Source organism: Sinocyclocheilus rhinocerous, unplaced genomic scaffold (genome assembly GCF_001515625.1).
Source record: "Sinocyclocheilus rhinocerous isolate Xijiao unplaced genomic scaffold, SAMN03320098_v1.1 scaffold820, whole genome shotgun sequence".
Classification (NCBI taxonomy): Eukaryota; Metazoa; Chordata; class Actinopteri; order Cypriniformes; family Cyprinidae; genus Sinocyclocheilus; species Sinocyclocheilus rhinocerous.
Window position 1 is genome coordinate 799,111 of NW_015670386.1, and position 7,256 is coordinate 806,366.

Consider the following 7,256-nt stretch of genomic DNA (forward strand, 5'->3'; position numbering starts at 1 on the left):
CACTTTCTACCTACAGAGACTCCACACATCCTCTCTATTGAGCCATTGAGCTTAACTACAGTTGTCAGTGCACAAATCACTGGCTGCTGGAGTGCCGAGGTCTCTTCCTGCTGAGGGCTCCCCGGAGAGATTTGTATTTTAGTCAATCCTAGAATTATGTGCATTATTCTAATTTGCCCACTAAGGGATATTTTGAGCAAAAATGGAAATGCACAAACCACCCGCTGGGTTCATTTCACCCATTTTCCATCAACAAGCTTCAAACTAGCCATTCATGATGCTCCTCTAACTGACCTCTACCCACATCTAACTGATAGCGATGCAGTATCATAGGAGCAAATGTGCTGTTGTATTTAATATTAGAGCGACTGTGAATCGCCCACAGGCAGGTTCATCTTCAGGGTGGGACAACAAGGAATGTTGGGAGGCTCACTAAGGTTTTCGACAACAGCAACAGATATTCAGTACAACTGCAAAACTTTGAGTGTGATCTAGCACTTACTGTTACTCAACAGTTCAGTAAAAAAAAGTGGTAGCACTTTAATGTGTCCATTATACAGCACTTTATATGTATTTACTATAGAAATAGCAGTAAATTATACATAATTACTGCCCCAAAAAGGGATAGTTCACCCAAAAATGAAAATTAAGTCATCATTTATTCACCCTCGTGTTGTTCTAATGCCCTATGACCTTCTTTCTTTTTCAGACTGCAAAAGGATTTTTTTTTTAATGTTTAGCACATACGTGTCCACATAATGGTATTATATCAGCAAAAAAGATGCAAAAATATCAAAGTGGTCCCATGCGACACATGCCGCATATTCTAAGTGTTCGGGGGGTATTCAATAGGGTTTGGTGAAAAACAAACAGAAATTTGACATTATTTAACAAATATATTGACTTTGGCCGGTGGTCTCTGTGCACTGTTCATGAGACTCTATTATAGGGGTCGACCGATTGATCGATTTTTGGCATTTTTTAATTAATCGGTATCGGCCAATTGTGCTGCAAATTAGGCCGATTTATAGGAAGGCGCATCCGCAGGCAGCTAAGCGTTGTTGCGGAGCGCCGGAGAATCTCTCTCTGGCTGCGTGAGAGACGGAGTAACTCAAATTCTGCAGCCGCTTCTTGTTTACACACAGCTTCAGCTAATGATGGCAGGGCAAAACAGACCGTTTCGAAAGCGTAATTACGTTTTACCCTACTAGAATTGATGCCGGAAAGTTATCATATTCATAAGTGCAACAAGTCATTTGCATGTAAAAGTAGAAACACACGCAATTCAGATGAAACTTCTGGGCTGATTATAACGTGCACGTTAACTTTCCTCATGAAATGTGTGTGTAGGTCCGACAATAGCATCCACGATGTCATCGCTCGTGGCCAGCGCACTCTTAAGCAGTTATGAGCAGCAGGCTGTGTAATATGTGTGAACTCTTTTATTTTTGTTATCACTTGGCCATTTGACTAATAGCAGTGTCCAGTGTTTCCCATACATCCCCATACAACTTCGTTGAATAAACTGATCACTGCACGTTTCAAAATTAAAATGCAGCGCAGGTGTTTTTGTCTGTGGGAAACACTGGTGTCTGTCAGCAAACATAAACAAAAAGCATGCTTGAGAAGGTGCTTAAGTTTTGAGCCATGTATTATTACTCTGAATTAGGCTACCACTACTATTACTATCTTGTACCGTGCAATAATCATTTACTCAAACTCACTTTTATGAGATGAAAATTGGCCAAACATATCGGCCCAAAAAATCGGCATCATATATCGGCTGCCCTGATTTCTAAATATCGGCATCGGCCAGTGAAAAACCCATATCGGCCGACCTCTACTCTATTAGCGCAGCAGTTCAGTATGACTCGCCCAGGAAAAGCACACAAGCTGTGAAAAATCAAGATTAATAAAAACACGACATGAGTTAAAATCCATCTACTTTCTTCTCTGAGGTAAATATAACTGTTCACAACGAGCTATTGCATTCATCTGTCAACTGTCATTTGGACTGTTCCGATCCGGAGACATTCAACTCAGTGAAGAACGTACACAGATATTTTTGGGGGAATTTCAAGGCATTGTTTCTTGACATGTTTTTAGCATGTTTTCATATCCCTTTAATATAATATATTTTAAATTAAATACATCCAGTTATTTAGGTCATTTTTACTTCTCCCATAAAAATCATTCCAAAGGAAGTCAAAACAGGATCAACTGTCACAAAGATATGCCAAGATACCCTTCCATTTTAAACTATGAGCAGAAAAATAATTAGGTAACACTTTATTATGATTGTCCACTTTAGACATTCTGCTAACAGTAAGTAACGTTGCATTAGAGTATTAGCAGACTGTCTGCTTAATATCTTCTAACACTTTATTTTGATGGGTCCACAACATACAACATACTGACTATGAGAAACTTTGCAAGTATATGTCAAGTTATTCTACTAACCCTAAACCTAACCTAACAATCTACTCAGAGTCAGTAGACATGTAGTTGCAAATTAATATGAAAGAGTTGACATGTAGTTACAAAGTTACTTATAGTTAGTAGCTTGTCTAAAGTGGACTCAAAATAAAGTGTAACCAAAAATTATTGTACATAATTTCCAATCAAGCTATAAATTTGTGAACTCAAGCCAAAAATAACTAGAAATTTAAATTTTATTTAGGGTACATGAAATGCAATTTTTAAAAAAGTACAAATGTAATGTCCACCACCATTAATCCCATCACATAATGTTATTAAACTCATCACGTGATACTCTATGTGGTGAAAATTACATTGTGTTTTCATTTCTAAACAAAAATGACAGCTGTGTCTCCATCTACTTTTGGACACTGTTAATGGACAAATTAAATAAAATGGTGAGAGTGTGAAAAGTGTATTTTAAGAGAGTTACTAAACATCCAGCAGGGACCAAATTAGAGGACCGGAACCAATTGTTGTATTATACTGAACAGAATTTCGATGGTCTGTCCAAAACCAGGTTTTACACTACCTAGTGCATCTTAAATAACTCCATTCATAAGTAAAATCTAATTATACAGTTTTGAGTGATTCTGGAAAGCACACTCATCATGGTACACAGCCCTACAATTTGACACCCACCCCCAAGTTCACTCTACACTCCAGTTCTACCGAGACAAAACATTTGCCAAATTAGGCGGAAAATAGAATCCATTTGGAAGATTGCTGTGCCAGAATCATGGTGTAAAAGGAATGACAGAGCCAGAGAGAGAAATTAAGAGAGGAAGGAAAGGAGGAGAGGGAGCAATAAGAAGGATTGAGAAGAGTTTTTCATTAGGAACATTCAGCCACAACATCTGTCACCTGTGTGCAAAGTGCAAGCAGGTGTGTGTGTGCATGTCATCTTCAAAGCGTAACCATTATCCTTCCAGATGACATTCAAGAACCTCAAAATATGAGTAAAACCCAGCAAGCACTCGTGGTAAAGCATGGTTACATGTATGAACGGTCAAATTCGCTTAGCTTTAATATGCTCTCTGCAATCGAACAGGAAAAAAGTACTAAAGAAACAAAGTAAAATAAGAGTAGCTAAAAGACAGACAGCATTGAGCCAGTATTAATGTTATATTATACCGAATAATACACTACCATTCAAAAGTTTGGGGTCAGTAACTTTTTTTTTTTATTACATAATTTTATTCACCAAAAACGCATTAAATGGATCAAACAGTGACAATAATGACATCTGTAAAAAGATTTCGATTTCAAATAAATGTTCTTTTTAACTTTTTATTACCTGAATAAAAGTCCTGAAAAAACGTATCACAGTTTCCTACAAAAATAGTAAGCAGCGCGACTTTCCCTACAGTTTTTAGTTATAAGAAATGTTTCTTGAGCAGAATAGCAGCATATTAGAATGATTTCTGAAGGATCATGTGACACTAAAGACTGGAGTAATGGCTGCTGAAAATTCAACTTTATCATCACAGGAATAAACTACATTTTAAAATTGATTCAAATAGAAAACAGTTATTTTAAGTTGTATTAATATTTTATAATATTACTGTTCTTACTGTTATTTTTGATTTTAGAAAATACAGCTCTGGTGAGTAGGGCTGTGCGATTAATCGAAATCGATGCAATCGCAATTTGAGACGTTGCGATTTACTAATCGCAAAGCCTGCGATGTGGACGCGATATGACTCTGTTCCAGAGCAAACGCATGACTGCCAGCCTTGAGTGGCAGTCTTACTAACCAATTTGAGTGAGCGCACCTCCATTCTCCCCAATCAAGCGCGAGAGAGAGAGAGAGAGTGGGATTATGACATCTACAGGTCAGATCGACAGTCAGGCAAATTAATACTAAAGAAAAACTTATGTAATATGAGATCACTTCGGCTTCGAAATCACAGACACCAAACAAAAAAGGTAATTTGCAAGAGCTGTGCCACAACGCATAAGAGCTCTCTTATCGGTTCTGCTTTTATAAAAGATACATTCTTAGATGTTTTTATTAGTACATGAACGTTATCTTACACATTTTTCTTCCCAACAGATTCTAATTTGAAATAAATGTATAATGCATGTTCGCTATTCCCAATTCGGAAGACCGCACATATGGGGCACGTGCCACAGTAAAAATCTGCTGTGTCCCAGTAAAATCTCAAGTTTGAGTTACAATTTGCTTTATTTGTCAGTCTATTAATTTAGATTAAAAATCCCGGAATAAAGAAATTAATCTATATGCAACAGCCAAATCAACGCTTGTAAAAGCAACACAGTTTAACCAAAAACAAACTGACGAATGCATGCACGCAGAAATCCACGCCCGCGTGTGTTTAACTGCAACTGCAACGCACAGCCTTTCACGCAGATGGGTCGGCATGCAGTTGAGGTGGGCTATGAAAAAAATTACGAAACCAGTGCTCGAAAGCGGGCTGGTACTCACCTGTACGCCGTAGCAGCACTTTTATACTTTAACCCTTAGCGTACCATGAATTTTTCTTCTCACATGCTGCCCTGTGCCCTCCCAATTTCCACAGAGGGGGATCCCCCAGCCCACGAACGCGATTTCCCTCGCACATCGGGAGTATCGGCAGTTTTGTATTTCCACTTCAAGCACTGGGCGAAACTAAAGTATGTTTCTAAATAATATGATGATCATATTTTGGCTAAAACATTATTGGTTCCTGTAGATTGACATCAGAATTTTTTTTGTAAGAAGCAGTCACAGAGAAGCAGAAAGGAGAGATGATGAGTCTGCGGGAGGTAAGACTTGATAAACAAACTTCATTCTGAGCCATTAGAGTCAGGTCTCAGACATCAGATGAAAAGAATTAAATCTCAGGAAAACCTCTGTCAAATCTATGGAATTGCACTAGCCTATTGCAGCAAAAATAAACAAATTTTTGTGTTCTGTATAACTGTCTTATAAAATTAACATTTATTTATGTGCAAAAGATTTCTTCTGACCAGAATTAGAAAATCTGAGCATATCACACCAGTCCTCAGGTCTTTACATTGGCTTACAGTTACATTTAGGATTGATTTTAAAGTAGTATTATTTGTTTCTTAATCACTCAATGGCTTACATTGCAGATGTGCTCACTGGATATAAACCTAACAGATCATTAGGAACGAATCAGTTAGAAATACCAAGGGTTCACTCAAAACAAGGGAAGTCCGCTTTTAGCTATTATGCCACACATAATTGAAGACAGTTAAATAAATATGTTCATAAATCGTTAATGTATATATTTACATTCCCTAGTGCTTGTTGCAGTGTAGGAATGGTGGGTTACACAAGTTTGTATAGTTCATTGTGTTGTACACTTATTGCACGCAACTGGCTTTCAAGAAAGAATAGTGATATGAGTAATGGGGGGCCTGTGCCCCAGTAGAGCTTTATGTCTAGCAACGCCACAGCCGCACACACAGCCTGTCTCTCTAAAATACTCATACTTGCTCCTCTCTGCCCCAAGCTGCGCGTATCCCGCGTCTCACGGACGAGCCGTTCACACACGCAGCCTGTTTAGTAATGCTCATTTATACTCGTGCCCAGCTAAGCACCGCAAGTCTCCACTAGCGCATTTGGCAATATGGACGAGGCTAGACGCACGAGTCGCGCGCAACCTGTGTCAACTCGTGCCTGGCTCTACGTTTAAAACAAATGTAAATTCAGTCTAACTGCTTGCTAATTTCACTTGGATGAAATGAAACATTCAGCACATTTTCCACTTGTTCTTAAAATCCCAAATACTTAAAAATGAATAAATTACCATGCTTTCACACAAAGGGTCATAAAACTCCCCAGCATTTCCAAACTCCTGCTTGGAATTTCTCATTGGACAAGCCCATCTTGAGAGGCGTGAATCTTCTCAGACCTTAAAGGCCTCACATCAGTGACCCGCCTCCAGTCTGCGGTTCGGTTAGATTCTAAGATGAAGACATGAGCTAGAACGCTTCTGCAACCCGCTAAGTTCGTGCCAGGCTTCGGCCTTGACTTTTCCATTCACCAAGATTCTCTGACTCAAACTGGTTCTTTTTCATCAACCAACTTCAGCAAAGATCAACTTGATTCATATTTCCCCTTTGAGCTGATTCGCTACAATATTTTAAGTTTAATTATAACGTCGCATGTCCACGATTATTCAAACAACGAACAAATTATACAGCAAGAAAGAACATTTAGATTATATAAGAATATCACTGAATTCAGTCTAGCGTGAGTGTAAGCACTCTAAAAAAGCAATAAGTTATAATGAGTGATGTTGTCTGCAGTGTATGATGAATTAATCTCTTATTTACATTGCATGCATATCTGCACTTTGTTGTTTCTGATGAAAGAATTCGCCAAAGTGCACTGACCAAAAGTTTTGCGTATCAGCGATGTTAATATTTAGTAATATCCCCTTAAATAATGGAAATATTAAAGAAAAAATGATTGAACTAAAATCACGAAAGCACAAATATATATTGGTTCGCATATAACTCTGTCTTAATTTGTATGTTAATCTATAAGAGTTTGGGCTGTTTAATATTAGGATTTTGTCAAAAATCCCCCACCATGGCCCCGCCCTGCAACATCAAGCCCCGCCCCCAGCACCCCCCAGATAAAATATGTTCCCACGGCTATGCACATATTTTAAATTCAAACTTACCACTGACAGAAACAGTCAGCTCTCGTGCCTTTTACATTTAAATCTTTATTACAAACAGTCCCGCGGGTCTTAAAGAACTTTGTTTTTCTACCTCCACAAGACACAAGTGCATATGTT